The sequence below is a fragment of the Vidua macroura genome, chromosome 12, assembly GCF_024509145.1.
Source record: "Vidua macroura isolate BioBank_ID:100142 chromosome 12, ASM2450914v1, whole genome shotgun sequence".
NCBI classification, from domain to species: domain Eukaryota; kingdom Metazoa; phylum Chordata; class Aves; order Passeriformes; family Viduidae; genus Vidua; species Vidua macroura.
The window spans coordinates 12,991,592-13,008,824 of NC_071582.1; the positions used below are offsets into that span (position 1 = coordinate 12,991,592).

Genomic DNA, 17,233 nt, shown 5'->3' on the forward strand with positions numbered 1-17,233 from the left:
GCATTCTGTATTTGAGTAACAAGTGAAGTCTGCAGGCACTTTGCCTGAGACATCAGTGGGAGTTTTTCTGGAGGAGGACCTGCCCATAGGAAGCAAACTGAGGCTGAATTTTAGTAGTGCTAACTACTTTGCTATCATATTTCCTCTAGAGTGGTGTGAATCAGTCCATTTCTTCATCATATAACTGCTAAGGACAGATGGCATTTAAAAGTGGTGCCTGCAGCTGTTTTTTTGGAAAAAATGGCTGTATTTGTATCTCTGAAAAAAAAAAAAAATCCCAGAAATAATAAAGATAATTTTCCTGTTGCTTATAAACCTTGCAAGAGTTGAAGTGACTTCCATTTTTTTTTACAAGTCACTTTTTTTATTTTGTGTCACTGAAACCATTTTATCAGGTTCCATCCCTGTTGGCAGGAGTTCCTCTGAACTGCTGTAGAGGCAAACATCAAAATTGATCCTTAGAGCATGTGCATTGTTTTTCAGGAGAACTGAAGCTGAATGTGGAAACTAATTTTTTAAAAATTAATGCGGCTCTTTGCCACAATTATTACCTCCAGAAGATGTCTCTGAACCTTTTAAGGGGTTGCAGTCTCCACTGCATGGTGCAGTTCTGGGAGTGAAAAGAGGGAGACACGGGTACAACACCAGTGAGGAAGACAGAGCTGATTTCTACATGTAGCAGCATTTTGTCTGTGCAGATGAAAATTGACATCATGGTGTAGGAATGTTGACAGTGTTTTGCATTTTGCTAGCTGCATTTACTGGAAAGCATGTGTTTCAAAGGGAGTTTTCAATTTTTATAAGTCTTTGCTTCCATATTAGCCCAGTCTTATTTTGAATGTAGACTTGAGCTATGAATAAAATTTAACTCATGGAGTAAGATTCCTCTGTGCATGAATAATGCAAATATTAAGTAGTGATGTGCATGTCTGGGTCAGAATAGTCAAAGCCAACCTTCAGGTTCCACTGTTACCACTCAACATTGTCTTACTCTGTTCAAGAATGTCTTACTCTGAGAGTAAGGGTCCTGAGTTTGGATGATCTTGTCTCAAGAAGAGCTCCACTAAGTGTGGAGAAAGCTTAGCTGGCTGCCCAAAACCAGCCCTTTGGTTGGGGGAAGTTTCCACTAAATGTGGTTTCTTAGTTCCAGATGGGTCTGTGAAAGAAGTGAGCTGAGAAGTGAAGAAAAAAGATTAGCAGCAATGAAAAAGTGACACTAGCTCTTCATCTGGAGAGTAATCATTCAGACAAAATTGGCAAAATTCAATTAGATTATCTTTCAGTAATGGGATGGCCTCTATCTTTGATCTTCATAATCCAATTAATTTTCCCAGAGTTATATATTATGTAGAAAATTGGCAACCCAAGTTTCCCATGTCATCAACTCTATCCAGTCTCCTGAGAAAGAGTTTTTTAAGTGCAACATCCTTGCACCTGCTAGTTCTTCCCCAGCTCTTCCCAAAATCAAGCTGCTCTGAACACCTTCATGGATTTATTCCATGTTACCAAAGCAATTTACTGGATTCAGTAATGGGACTCCCCAGCTGATAGGAGACAGGTCCAGTTTTATTAACCTGTTCTTGTAATGAAGGACCCAATTCTTTTTTCAGTGTCTGGGATAGATGGATTTGAAAGAGTTAGACATCTGTATTCTGAGAAATTACATCTGCATCTTTAGGTGAATTCAAAAGCACCGAGTACTTGTCAAAAAGTCTATTCCTTTGCCTGCAGAGAAAAGTTAGCAAATTTTTTCATGAGGAGCATTTAACAACCCTAGAAAAATACAACTCTCTGCTTCAGGTGTGCAATGTCTCAATTCTCTGCTGAAATTTTAAATTTTGTTCCTATGTGTATGTTCTATGGACATACGTGCATGTGTAGCATGTGTGATTGCACTAACAAAGTCTCAGGAAAACTGAGATTGTCTTCAGCTGAATTTTAGTCTGAATTAAGTGTTAGAAAGCTGCAAGTTCCTGATGGACTCTTCCCTATATATAAGTTACAGTGCTGCTGCATAAAACAATGATTTACCCCAGAGTTATCTTTAGTTGAGAAATTAGACACAATCAGAGCTTTTTGCACAGCTGAATAAGATTGAGGTGAGAAAAATGAGGAATGATGCTTCATGTTGAAGAGTGATGCATTTTGCTAGCCTGAATACCTGCTCTGGCACTTGCAGTGGCATGATAGGTTTTGTAAAATAGAGGCCTGCTTGCATGATTTTGTGTTGGAATTAACTCTTTTAATAAAGTAGCTTAGGGGGAAAAAAATCCTGTTCAGAGCTGTGTAATTAGCGCCAGATAGGTCAGAATTAAGTATGGAGCACCTGAGAAGAAATAAAATTTGGATTTCTTGGGACATTCTTGATTCTAATGGATCTTGCTTCCAGCAACTCTTTACTCTGTGCAGGTATTTGTGTTGAAATTTGTCCAGTTCTCTTCACTGATACTTGTTCTGTTCAGCTTTTCAAATGCTGGTGTAGCTCACCTGTGTCTGCTGCTCTTTTTGGAGAGCTGCCCTAGCAGTGCAGTTTCTGTGGCTGTCAGGACCAGAGGATCTCTGCTGCAGAAGGGATTTTTCCCTCTGGATTTTCATGAGGGCTGGTGAGGGTCAGCTGTTCCCCCAGGCTCTGGAGCTGCACAGGGCTCTCAGTGGACTCAGTCCTGGCTGCTCTGAAGGGCACACAAGAGCTGCTGGTTTTCAGAGGCATGTAAGCTGAATTGCAAGGTTCTCACCTAGCTGGTATTTTCCTACATCTTGGTAATGTTTATTCAATATTTTTTATTTACCAACTGTAAAAAATGTAATGATTAGTCTTAATATATCATCAGAACATTTCCACACAACCAGCTGTATTTCAAATATATCTCAAGTGTTCAGTTATTAATTGTCATGATACCTACCTATGACTTCTATTGTTTATTTCTAGAATCTGATTTCAAGTAGAGCAAGAACTGTACAAGCTTTATTGTTAGGGATGAAATTTAAACTTTATTGGGATTAAGTGTTTAATAGTATAATTTGCTGCATATGTTGCAAATACAAGCTGCTATGAATAGATCCTCTGTAAAAAAAAAAAAGCATTTGATATGTTATGTATGGACTTAAATCCAATATGTTGTTATCTTTAACTGAAGGAAATTATAAGAAGAGATTTACAAAGGAGGGTTTATTCTATTAACTTTAATTTTTTTAAAACTTTCCTCAACTGTTGAATTTGATTTCTGTATTTTGACTTTGTTTAAAATGTGCTGTACATAACTTCCTCTGTTCCTTGACTATTATTCTGAAAATAGTACAAATTGGCTGTTTTTCATCTACATGAGAAGAGAAAAATATAATTAGTAGCAATAGGTGGATTATTTATTTAAGTGGGGTGCCCTGATTTTCTATTTGTCCACTCACAGTAGACATGAGGATTTAAGCACAAGGTTTCCTGTTACATTACTAGATTTTTTTAAGGTATAATTTCTATACCTTGTAAAGAACTGTGGGGGAGACCCTCCCTTTCCTACATGTCTTTGGCCCCCAGTCTCCCAGGAAGTAGTGGTACAGAACACACTGATTTAGAATAGGTATTAGTTTGGATTCTTATGACTTTTAGGTAATTTGGAATGACTCCATGTTTGTAAATGGCAGAAATGAAGAGTTTTGGACTATTTTGAGATTTAGAGACCATATTAAATCTTCTTGGCCTAGAACTTTTGAACTGGAGGCTTAATTATTGTCCCACACTTCCTTTTAAAGTGTGTAGCTGCTTCTTTGAGGGTTTTATATAAGTAGGTAATCAGGTTTTTAAAAAAAATTGGTTGTATTTTTTATAGAATAATTTGCAGTCTGTACCTTTGTTATTAAAGCTGGAGCAATGCAAAATGTCGTAAATCACTGCTAGCATTATCTTAACCTGAAGAATGAAAAATCATATAGGGAAGGGATAAGTCTCATTCAGTCACTTTTGAATGGTTTTCTGCAAGAGGGCAAAAAATTTCAGACCTTCTGCAATGTGTAGGATTTCCTTCAGCCTTTCCACCAGGAACTATAAAAAGGTTGTATAAAGACACAGAATAATTACAGCCTGAGTCAGGCCAGCAAGTTGGCTTTTTTCACTATAATCACGATAAAAGAACATCTATCTTGGCCAAAAGAACTGGGCTCTGAAATAGAGATGTTCTGAACTGATAATTCCAAGTACAGCCAATCTTGCAGATAAATACACAGGTTAAGATTTATATGTGGATCTTGTTATTTAAAATGGTTGCTGTTTAGGCTTCTTATAATTGCATTTTACTCTGTGTAGGGTGCAGAGGAAACCAGGACTGTGAAACATGCAAATGAAAATAGGAGTACTGCCACAGATAACTCCAGCAAGGCTTAACAGTGAGACTCTCATTGTTTTCAATTTGCAAAGCAGTGAAGAAAAGAATGTGAAGAAATGTATAATTATGCAGGATAAGAATAGATCAACTGAATCAATAAGATCACAGTATTTCACACCACTGCAAGTTCACCAGATTGTGAAGGTTCCAGCTTCAGTAGTTTCTAGTGTCATGGTTGTCTTTAGTCTGAGAAGTTATAGATGTATAGGGCAAAAGGAATCTTCTGCAGTTAAATAAAAGGGCAGATGAATTTATTTCCCTCCCTTGCACAGTCCATTGTTCTTGGATTCTGTCTGTATTTTGAAAAGTCTTAGAATGCTAAAGACAAACATATGAGAATCTGGAACCATGCTAAAGCTTTAGATACTGAGCTGTTAGGGTTGGCCTCTGAGCTCACATTAGCTTGTACTGGCAAACTAAGAGCTGACTGTGGATAAGAAAATTCAGGGGAGGTTATTGCCACAGATCCTTCCAAAAGTGCTCAGGAATAGTTGAAAAATATTCTGTAGGAATAGTGCCCCTCTGTAAATCTTTAAAATTAAACTATTCTGTCAAGAATTCTGTCTAACCTTAAGTGCAAATGGTAGTGGTGAAAGAGCAGCTGCTAGATACAAGAGTAGATGATCTTGTGCCACTGCTTAGACATGAGGCATGTACTGGGGACTCTACATTTCCCCTGGCCCTTGCTGACTTTAAAAGCAGTGAGCAGAGTATCCCATGTCCTACAAGAGACATGACAGTTCTTCAAAAGACAAGTTCAAGGGGAAAACCCAAGATTATGTGTACTCTTTTAGAATTCAGTATATAAAAGCTACTTTTGAAAAGTTTTTCCTTAGTAGTCATCCTACTTCTGAGCAAAATGGTGATGTTTTCCATTTGGCTGGAGCAGGAGAGGCCGAATGAGTGGCCTTTAAAGGATGTCCATGGCACTTAGAGCTGATTGCTCATTTTGCATGCAAGGTAAATGTGTAAAGAGATTTGATTGTACCAGCAGCAACAATAAGAGTCAGTCCCTCCACAGCCTTTACTGTTCAATCAGGAGGATTTTTCAGTAGCTTAACTACAGTCTGTGCTTTGTATCCAGTTGTGGATCTCTAAGTTTCAGCTGCTGGTAGGTTCAGTGAAATGCCAGTAACTTGGTACCTGCTGAAAAGTTATCACTTCCTCAGTTAGCTTCTTCAAACTGCTGGTAAAGAGAAGGAAATGACCATTTATCCTACTATCCATCTGCTATGCCATCAGAAACTCCAGAGTGATATTCCGGAGTAAAATTATTCTGTTAAATTTCCTGTAGAAGGACAATCGTAATTGGAAAGCAGTGCATGACTTATGACATGTCTCAGTTCATCTGTCCTGGGAACTATCCATTGTACATACACATCTGCTTCTGTACACCCACACAGGATGGGAAGATATTCCTCCACAGGAAGGTCTTCCGTTCCCTCAGAATGCAGGTGGTATGTATTGGCAAATCCGTGTTGTGGACGTGGGGGCCAAGTTCCCAGAGCAGTGCACACGGAGAGAGGGAATTCACTCAGCTGCTCGGATGAGAATACAAGATGGGTGAGCAGGAATACAATCACAGGGCCCATCTGTCCGTGCTCCTTCTGTGATAACTGTTTCACTCACTTCTACTTGCTGCATTTGAAATATTGACCATTAGAAGACTAAAATTATTATATAATGAGATCAGTCACAAGGAAGATACTTGGTGCTTAAAATATTTAAAGAAAATGCTGAGCATTTAATAGGGCATCATACATTTTTAAATTCTGAAACTAGACAATGTCTTGCCTTTGAATTATAGATGTTCCTGAGTGTTGTCCATTTTTTATCCTTTATTTGTTCATTGAATGCCTTTCTGTAATCACTTGGATCATTTTAAAATTGCTTAACGAAATTTTTTTGCTGGACATGGAAGATGGGTGATAAAGTTGTAGTTTTGAAACTATCCTGATTAGAGCAGGCACCCTGTTCTGAATTAGCAGTTTCTATTTTCATTTTATGTCTGACTTGCTCAGCTGTGTCTTTTAACATTTCAGCAATTTGGGTTTGTTCAGAGGATTTATTTCATTCTTTCCAGCAGCAGGGCCTGTGTTTATCTTTTCTCACCTCAGTAAGAGCCCTTTCCCCTTCACCGTATCAGTCCTCCAGCATTACTGTGCATACTGTAGAGAAGAATAAAAATGAGTCATTAAACTAATGACCATTAGTCTTAACAGTTGTCAGTGAACAGATGCCTGCAGTGCCTGTCATGTGAGCTTTTAATTGCTCTGGGGTTTGCTGCTAAAGCAGAGTAATCTAAGTAGTTGCTCATTAGTGAGCATACACGTGAAATGCTGTCAGTTAATGCTGGTAAATGAGTTGTGACCAGGAAGGGAACAATCTTCAGATTAATGGTATGTCCTTTTACACAGTTGCATTATTTGGTTTTTGTTCAGTTATTGAACCTTTTTCTAGTTAGCATTTCATTTTTAATGCTGCATAGTGTCTGGCTCAGTACAACACACAGTTAAAACTTTGCTCTGCTTGAGATGCTTTCACTGGCAAGAGAGAAAGATGAAATATTCTTGAACAACCACCCTTTCTCCCTGGCAAAAAGGGAGAGGAAGCTGAAAAATGGATGGATCATAAATATCAAGACTGGCATCACTGAACTGAAGGAATAGTTAAGCTGAGATTTAAATGTAGCTAAATTAGAGTGCTTGGAGGAGTGAGTTGTAGTGTTTGAAGAGTGGGCCTCAGTCTGGGAAACCATTTCAGCAGTAGCACATCAGGTGGGAATGATGATGCTGGAAGTCACTGTCAATAGTGTCAAAGTGGCAGACAGATGGTAAGACAAAAGTAATTTCTCAGGGAAAAATGGTTTACTATGAAGTAGCATGGTTGGTGTATCAGAATTCCTGACACCAGTAAAGCACAAAAAGCTTAAAACCTTTAGAGTATTTGCAGAAATGTATTTGAGACTTAGAGAGTGCGTGCTATGAACAGTTTCTTTTGGGAATTTCTTTTTAAAATCGTGCTGAAACAGGTGTGCACACATGGAGGGCGCTTGGCTGAAAGGCATTCACCTCATGTGCCTTATTAATAGCCTTAAACCAACATTCCTACAGCAGAACCATGACCATTTAACTGCTTCCTTATTGTGAAAATGTGCCTGACCAACTCAATGTGCAAGGCTGCTCAGTCCATAAACCCTGCAAAGGGACTTATTGCAATGGAGAAAGAAGAGTAGACAAAGAACTGGGTTAATATCTCTAAAATTATCAGAAGTCGTGGAAAACTAACAGTGGAAAAATCACATTTTCCTCACCATATGTTAAATGCATTTGTGTGCTGAGCTGTTGGAAATCCTAAGTGAGCCTGGGAGTGAACATCTGGCTGTGGCATTTCTCTGCAGTCTGGTTTCTTCCAGGTGAGAGAGGATTCATCAGCTAGAGGTAACAGGGAGGAGAACCACTTTGAAAATTTACTCTTATTCAGGGTGGTCTGTCTTTGTAAGTGGAATTTTGGGACACACCCCCTCTGCAGCCCCTCCTTAAAGAAATGTTGACAAGATTGTAGCAGGTGCTCCTGGTGCTCTGCTGAGAAAGGGGATGAAGAGCAGTGTTAGCCCAAGCTCTCCTGTGGCACCCACAGGACTATTCAGTCATTGAGAAGCTTTTTGATGGCAGATATTGATTATCAGAAGCTTTCTATCTTCCTGATATGTCCAGGTTGCTTAGTTGCATGCTCTTTGGCTTCTCCTACTTGATTTTTGGGCTGTTTGATCTTAGAGTTGTGCAAAAGATGTATTTTCCTGCTGAGAAATTATTCCAGTTCTTGGTGGCTGAGAGTTTGCCTGTTTCCAGGTCAATTTCTATTATGAGAATTTGTACTCATTTACAGTAGCAGAGCAATTCCATCTACCTGTTTAGTTCATGATAAACACCACACTGTTGCTAATGATAACAGAGTAGAAACAGTATGCAATGAAGAAAAATTACTAGTGCTAGGGCAGCCTTTTCTGGGGGCTGAATACTTGCCAATTTGTCCTTGCCACCTGAAGCAGATGTACAGAGAATGAGGGTGGGGAGAAAGCTCTCTGTCATGAGCAGTGAAAGGCAGTGCCCTGCAATATATGAGAGAGTCACTGTTTAGGTTTCCTCACACGACAAAAGTCTCTGGTTTTAATTGCACCCATGAACAACAAATTTAATGCCAAAATCTTCAGCATTTAGCTCTGAAGTGTATAGAGGTTTAGGATTCTTTTTTTTCCCCCAAGTGCCGTGGTTTTAATACCATTCCATCACCCCACACATTTCCCTTCTTTGTGTTTTCATTATGCAACAGGAATTCTCTTAAAAATCTGGATCCGCCACTAGTTCTAGCAGGTGTTTGGCTTCTGAGTGCCAGAGCTTTTTTCTTCACACAGCTTATGGATGAGAATTTCACTGCCCTTAGGCACAATTTCAACTGAAGTATATGAAAAGAGTGTTACTGTGTCAGTTCAAATTATATCACTATTAAAGAAAAAACTCAAAAGGAAATTAAATATAAATAATCATACTAACATAACATAACATTAATAATATTAAGGTTATAATTTAAATTAAAAGGAATTGGGAAAATCTGAGTCAGAAGTCCAGACTCTCCTGAGAGCAGCCATTGTAAATGAGGATATTGACAGGTTTGAATCACACAGTATGTCTTGATGAATAGTACAATAATACTGGATATATAAGAACTAAGTTTATTTTTTAGTTCTGCATAATATCCTCTGTGGGAGCTAAGTATTGTGTGCAGTCTTGCATTCCCTCACCCTTATCATGTTTATCTGATGGTGCTAACAATCTTTTGCTGTGCCCACAGTTGTCCTAGGTCCCATTTTGCTCGCATATAAATATACAAATTGCTACCACCTGTATTGCCTTCCTTGGGATGTTGAGACCTGCATGAAGGAAAGTTGGTCATATGTAGTGGAAGGTATTTTTGCTTAAATCCTGAATCCTGCTGTCACACCAGTGTGGGCATGTCACTGTGGCCAGGTGAAAACAGAGGCATTTTACAAGTGCTGTGCAGAATTATTAACAAAATGGTGCCATAATGTTTTACCTGCCCAGAATTTTTGCCTTATGTTAGTTTTTAGGAGGATTTTTGTTTAACTGCAACTTTTGGTTACCTGGGAGCATTCACACCTTTCTTGTAACCTTTCTTGAGCATTATTAGACTAGTCATCCAGTCTGGATACTGGGAAAGGCAATGAGGAGGAAATAATTTATTAGAAAAGGCTGATGTTGGTCTTGCAAGCCAATCAGGTGCTGTTTATCTCACTAGGAAAAGAGTAGGCTCCTACAGCTTCTTGTTCTTGTTGTGAGGCCTCTATTCATCAATATTTTGTGGTGCTATTGAGTAATTCTGAGGTCTATGTTAATGCTTGGCCTGCCAAAGCTACTAGAGTGTCTTGGCCCTTCATGGTGGAGGCTTCTTCCACCCATTAAGGAATGGCCCTGTATCCTTTCTTATTTTGATTTGTTCTTTCCTTTATTCCTTAAGCAGTGTGAATCTTCATTCAGTGCATGTGTTGATTTGCTGAACTTTATAATCCAGCTGCTTCTGACAGCAATCCTGCATAGCCTTAAACTATTCTTATTCCTTGCCTTTTGTAAAGAAATCTGCAGTTCCTCAAAGATGATGCTCCCAGTCTCCTCCAGTTTGTAACTGGACCTGTAACAGGGATCACAGACAAGCAGGGCTGTCAGATTCCTGCAAAGGAGTGCAGTTGTCAGCAGCTTGTCAGTTGAAAAACAAAAAAATCCTTCCCACATGGTGTTCATGATAAAGGACACTAACAAAATGACCTGGATTTGGCTGCAGGGAGTTAATTTTCCACCTGGTAGCTGGTGTAGTGCTGTAATATGGCTTTAGGATGAGAATAATGGTGTTTTGGTTGTTGCTGAGCAGTGCTTTCACTAAGTTGAGGACTTTCCATCTTCTTACACTGTCCTGCCAGCCAGGAGGCTGCACAAGAAATTGAGAGGGGGCACAGCCAGGACAGGTGAGTCCAAGTGGCCACTGGGATGTCCCATGCTGGGTGGGAGCAAACTGAATAATAAAACTGGAAAATTGACCGGGGTGGGTGGCTGATGCTCAGGGACTGGCTGGGCATCAGTCAGCAAATACAGAGCAGTTGCACTGGGCACCCCTTGTTTTGTACATTTTTTTATCATTATTATTGTTTTATTTTCTTTTTTTGTCCTGTTAAACTCTTTATCTCAGGCCAGGAATTTTACCTTTTTCCTGATTCTTTCCCCCCATCCTGCTATGAGGGGTGAGTGTCTGTGTGGTGTTTAGCTGCCTATCAGGTTAAACTCCAACACAAAACTTTAAAATAATATTACAGATTATCCCACCTTCTTTGCTGTGAATGCTCATAGTACTTTTGTAATGTATTTTTTCTGTGGGGATCATGAGAACCTTTAGAAACTGTCAGTGAATAAAAGGTAGAGTTTCATGAGAATATGCTCCAATAATACTGAAAGGACTTTCTTTATGACAAGAATTTACCAATTATTAAGTTACTAAATAAGGAATAAAAAGAAGGTTTTTTCTGGAATAATGGAACATATGGTGAAAGAGGTGATAAAAAATATCTTTTTAGACTTCAGTCACTTATGTGTGTCTTGCAAGATTTTTAGAAGGGGTTTAAGTGAAATAGTATTTTCTGTCTCATATTCCTTCCTTTCACTGTTTCATCACAGAGGAGAGTTGATAAAGGGGATTCCATCTTAAACAAAAAAGATTGAAAACATCCCCCAACCATTTCCATGCCCTCAAAGCACAAGCTTTGGGGAACATGCAGGTAGAATCTTCATTCACTTCTGTAGATTGCTTGATCTAGATGCTATAAAATTGCTTTTCTATTAGATCTAAACATAGCTGTGCCCCTTCCCCATTCCCCAAGGCTAAACTAAGGACTTGGGGAAATAATTGCATATTGTATATTTTGAAAGCAGGATCTGATCCACAGTCACTAACTTTCTGACAATAATTGGAAGTGAACTGCTCTGGGGTTATCCTCGTGCTGAATATTCCCCCTTGGCTCTTACTTATACAAAACTAGAGAGAACTGAGCAAGCAGTGCTGCTCACAGACCCACCAGTGCTATATTGCAAGGGATGCTGTCCTGCTGCAGCTGGATTTGGGCCCTGGTTCCGAGAGGGGCTCCCTGGGAACTTTGCCACTGATATCACTGGGAGCAGCCTCAGTCTGCTGGTGCTGTACCTTTTAGAGCAAATTTTAGGCACATCTGATCAATTCTTTGGAAAGAAGGCAGAGTCTGTCTAACACAGAGTTTAGAAGATGTAGGAAAATTTCAGGGTTCATATTTCTTTTAGAAATATAAAATGAGGTTGATATTTAAGCTGGGTTTTGAAAGTAAATGAAGTTTTGGCTAAATACTACTGCAGCCTTTCAGTGAAATGTTTAATCTTTTAGCCAGACAATAAGAAGAGAAAACATAAGTAATTGTTGATAAATATCCAAAGGCTTAATCATTAGTATAAATTTTAGAGGGTGCAGAAAAAAATTTCAAAATGTGTTGATCTCAGCCTGCAGTCCAAGCTATGCCAAAGAAAATGTATTTACATTTAATCAAGAAAAATGGTGGTAAAAACGTCCTTTTGAAAAGACTGAAAGATGGGATCTTAATTAAAAAACTAAATGCTCTCCATTGTTCTTCCTGTTTCAGTGTTGGCTTGAGGCTGTACAAATGGAGAGCCTGAAGAAAGGTTTAGGCTGAGCCCTTTTGCTCTGGTGACGTGATCTTAAGCACATTCCAGTCACTGGAACGGCTCCGAGTCCTTGAATGGGCGCGGGATGGTTTGAGCAGCAGGGATGATGTAGGCAGTTGCTTTCTTGCAGCTGTGAATATGATTATAGTTACAGCTTAGATTCAGTTTTCAGTGATAGACACTTCAAATAATACCTGAAGTTTCTAAGTTGCTTGCTGGCAGTGTTTTACTGTGTTGGAAAAGTGGTGGCTTATCCAAAATATTTAAGAATTGTCTTTTGCTTATCTTTGTATATATCTTCATCTCAGAGGCACATTTTCCCAAGCTTGTTTTATTTCTTCATGTTCAAGCAGGCCTAGAATGAGAGATGAGAGGAAAAATCATTAGATTTGGGCTTAAATCTGACATGTCTTAAGTCTGCTTTTAACTAATACAGAGCATGCAACATGGAAGAGCAATCCTTGAGTCTCCCACTCTAGTTCAGTCCCCAGCAGAGCTTTTGACTCAGTGTTTCAGATTGTCTCATTGTCCCAGTTATGACTTCCCTGATGAAATCTGACAGCCAAGTTTTCTTTCAGGATTCTTCTGTGAAGAAGTGCTTGACTTCAGTTCAGCCAAGTCCTCTTTCATTTTTCTAGGAGAAATGACATTTATACTTTAATTCTGATTTGAAATGCTGGCCTCTTAGTTTAATATTAATAATTAAATAATTGGCCTGGTCTGCAGAAATGCTGAGCTGCTGGCAGCTTCTGTGGAAACTCAGTTCCCTTGCAGGGTCTTTAAATGTTTCAGAGTGTCTAGCATTAGGAAGCTGTTTCTGTAGATCTTGGCCATGACAAAAGCCAATCTGACTCTTACTAGATATTTATTCATCAGGACTTCTTGCTCTGAAGATAGCTGAAGTTCTGAACTGTTAGTGTGACATTGTTTATCTGGAAATACACTTTGTCATGTTGTGATGAAGCTGGAGTGCTGTGCTCTATCTAACATTTTTGTATTGGAGTCCTTGAAAATCCATTAAACTAAACTGCTACTTAGCTGGTATATTACTTCCCTGGGGCGTAAATCAAATGCTGCAGCAGCTCAGGAGACACATATTTAACTTGAATTAAATGGGAATACACACAATTTGGTATATGATTGGACTTGCTGTGCATATTAATCTGACAAACATGTATTTACAAGTCATTAAGAATGCAGATAGTTTTTCTCATTTTGTTTTTCGCATCTCTTTTTTTTTTTTTTTTCCCCTAAAACAATGATTTTTGGAAATGAATGCTGCCCATTTTCCACTTCCAACAAGAACCAATAAAAGAGCCACAAAACTATGGAAAGCAAACTGCCTTCACTGTATTTCTCTTTTCTTTACAGAATTTACTTTGGGCAGGGTAGTGCACTTGTGCATAACTGTAAAGCTTTTGTTGATTGGACCTTTTATCTTTTGTCTGTGTTTCTTTTTAAAAGATATTGAAGCAGTTTCAGGAAGAACATGTTATTGTAATTTTCAGCATTTGAAATAGAAAATTTTGAAGCTTTCCTCTGCATTACTTCAGTTTATTCTCATTATGCTCCCAATTTTAGCAAGGGCACAGGCTTAATTAGGGAATGACTGATTTATTTAAGTCTAGGTAATGTTTATATGTATTAAGTGTACATACGAGGAAGAGTTCTTACTTTTCTCTGTCTATGGTTCTTGGTGCCAAGAAACTCTAAAATTAAAAATTCCTCTGTACCTGAAATACTAATGTTTTATTTCTAATTATGTTCAAGTGATTTCTTTGAGACATTACACCTCTGTTTTCTCATTTTCTTGACCTTCACAGCTCAGATTTAATAGAAAGTTTTCTTTCTAAAACTGCTGCTGTATACATGTAAATATGGAACAATTTCTTTCAAGTCTCCTGGTGGCTGTGATTAAGTAGAATAGTAGCATGCTATTATGAGGTTTGGTTGAGCTTTGTCTTGGCCTTAGTAGCAAATGATCTCCAAGAACTGTAGCCCATTGCATTGTGTGGTGGTTTCAGAATGTGGGATTCATTTTGGGTCAAATGAACCAGAAGTTGTGCCCCAGCAGCCCCTCCTGTGCTCAGTGTCTGGGAGAGGCTCAGCTCTGTGTGGGAGCTCAGTCCTTCCCAGCCTTGTTGCTTGCTAATGGCAGCATTGGCTGTGAAGCACTCAGTGACCATTCCTCTGACTCTCAACAATAAAATAAAATCAAATCCTTAAAGCCTCAACTCCAGCAGCTTCTAGTCAGTGTTCTACAGAGCAATGAAACTGGGAAGTGGCAGAAACAACGTGCAGCTTTTGGTGGAAAGAGATTTAAAAAGCAGAGCTTGGCTACAGGCAATTCTTTGTGTCTTGTGCAATTGAAAGTGGAAGAGTAATTTGGTCTTTCAGCACTCAGGTGGGGAGTGGTGAGTGAGGAAGCAATCACAGCCTGACATCAAAGCTGTGCTCCAGCATAAGGCTTGAATAAACCCAGTGCCTTTCATACTTCCCACTTCTGCTGATCAGGATAGTTCTCCTCCATCACATAGCTAGAAAGATGTAGCATGGAAGACCTTATTTTTTCAGTTTCTGACTAATAAGTTGCATGTCCTAATCAACTAGAAAGATTTTCAAACACTGATCTGTTTCCGATTTCTATATTTGTTTTTTTTGTCAGTAGGTAATATATACTTCCTTGCTACATGATATATTAATGTCAATGAATTTTATGTAGTGATTGGTATTATATCTGCTTTGGATATGTTATCACCTTCTACTGTCTTAAAAGGTGGTTTAAAATGCCTGCTTTAAATCTTAAGTGTACCTGTAACTTGACACATTTAATTTAAATCTATTGAGATTAAACTGGCCGTTAAACAGACCTAAAACACTAGCATGAAATGTAATTGTTTTCTGAAACTTGCACTTATAGTCTTTACTTTAAAACATGAATTTATATCAGATTAGCTAAGTCATTCAGAGATGATCTCAAATATACTATAAACCCACAGACTATTGAAATTTGAATTATATTTAAGCCCAAGTGCCCATAGAAATATAAAAGGCTCATAAGGAGCATTGGTAGATTCCTCAGTGGGGAATAAAATGGACTAAGTGGAAACATTATATTTTGTGTTCAGTACAATATATGAATGAAAGTGCATTGGGAACATGCAGCTTATTTGGAGGTGCCTGCATCTAGGTGGTAAAAATGTTTTTCTGCTGCTTTGGTGAGTGGATACAAAATAGTTCTGTAAACACTTGAATATTTGATTTTTTAAAAATTAACTTCTCAGTTTGGGTTATCAGATGTAAGTCATTGGTTTCAATATCAGTTTGCCATGACAGCTGATAGTGTGTTCTTAGTGGGTTTTTTCTTTTGTTTTTAATTAATTGCTTGGTGGTATTCTTTCTTACTTGACTTATACCAGACAGGTAGCAGTACCTATTGCTGCAGCTGACAATCAGTTTCCATTGTAACCTCCTGTGTAACCTTATAAAATATCCATGTTTTACACTGAATTTTTCTGTGCTTGGAAGCCAGATTTTGCTTGCCTGAATCTAGTGAGCATTCCTCTGCTCCTCAAGTGCCTAGCTGCTCATTAGCTTTTCACAAGAAAATGGAATGTGTGTTTTTCTTGTTATGTTTATCAAATTGCTATTTCAGCTTCAAATATTGGCATGTTTTATATTCAAAGCATAACACTGATTAATGTCCAAAGACTTTACATTTTAAATGTTTAAATTACAAAGATGAATAATGCAAACAAGTTTATTGCTATGTATCCTACTGACAAGTTTGTTTATGAGAGATTAGGCAACAGTGTGATATATACAATTAGCTAAGAAGTATGGTGGGGTAATTTTGAGTCTCTTCTGCCTGTAAATTAGGCAAATCTTCCAAAAATATTGTTATAAATCACTAGCACTTAACAGAACTATTTTCCAAAGTATTCTACATATATAAACTAAACTTAACAACATACCATTAAGATAGGTCAGTAGGTGTTGTAATTGTTTTACACCTGGCAAAACTGAGGTAGAAATGATAAGTGCTTTAACCTAGGCCACTTGAGATTTAGAATGCATATCTCTTATCCATTAGCCCTGTGCTGAAATCATAGGATTACATCACTGCCATATTCCCTCACATAGGATCTATGGATAGCCCAGTGAAACCAGTGGGGAAAGATGCCAGATTATGTCAGCCTCTTTCATGTCTGGGTTGTGCTTCACATGTCAAGGCTTGCATCAGCTGCAGCCAGCTCGGATTCAGCAGGAAGCAGCACTGCAGCCCTCTTTTGGTGGCCTTATGGGGAAGCTGTTGTTACCAAGTGTAGATTTGTTCTCCATATTTTATTACTTAATTATGCATAAATAAGGTCAGTTGGCTAAAGTGTAGAAGGGAGATCTCTGCTGCGATAAGCTTTATAGAAATGTAATGATAATATGGTGTGAATGTGAACTACTCTTATGTATGATGAAAAATCCTGATGAAAAAAATCCTCTTTACAATCGTGTTCAGTCTTGCATGCTGAAATATGACCTTTACCCTAGTCTAGACATGTCCTTTGCAAGCTATTTCTAGTTTATATGAAGACTGCTTGATTTAAACCAAGTATGTTAATCTGATGCTGTCATGACTGATGGGGTTTGCAGTCTGAGATGCTGACAGCTCTCAACAGAGTAAGCAAAAGCTCTGTAAGCTTCTCCAGACCATCCCAAAAATGACATGCCATCTACTTTTAATGAGATAAATTGTGAGCTTCAGAAGGTGAACTTACTGCAAGAGAGAAAGTGCAGTAGGTCTTACCTTCCTTTTCCATCACAAACTGCTTTAAATTATGTTGATTGCTTTAGAAATCTCTAGTTAGCTGGCACCTCTGTTTGGTACAGTTCTAGCCAAGAGTCTAGAAACTGGATGATGGCAACTGCCAGCTTTCATGTGAAATTGCTGTGTAAATGTCAAAATATACAGTTTAATTACACCCCTATTTATTAAGTTTATTCATTGGTAAATGGCCAGCAGTAACTTGCATATTTCAGGCCTTTTTTTCTTCCCTGAAAGGTTTCAACCTTTTGGAAGGGAATGTTCAT

The 17,233-nt window shown here is 38.4% G+C and overlaps 1 protein-coding gene across 1 annotated transcript in view; it reads left to right on the top strand.

Annotated features, from left to right (window-relative positions):
- The window catches only part of ADAMTSL3 (ADAMTS like 3), a 171,311-nt gene that overhangs the window by 10,904 nt on the left and 143,174 nt on the right, over positions 1–17,233 (top strand). The gene's annotated exons all lie outside the window — the stretch shown is intronic.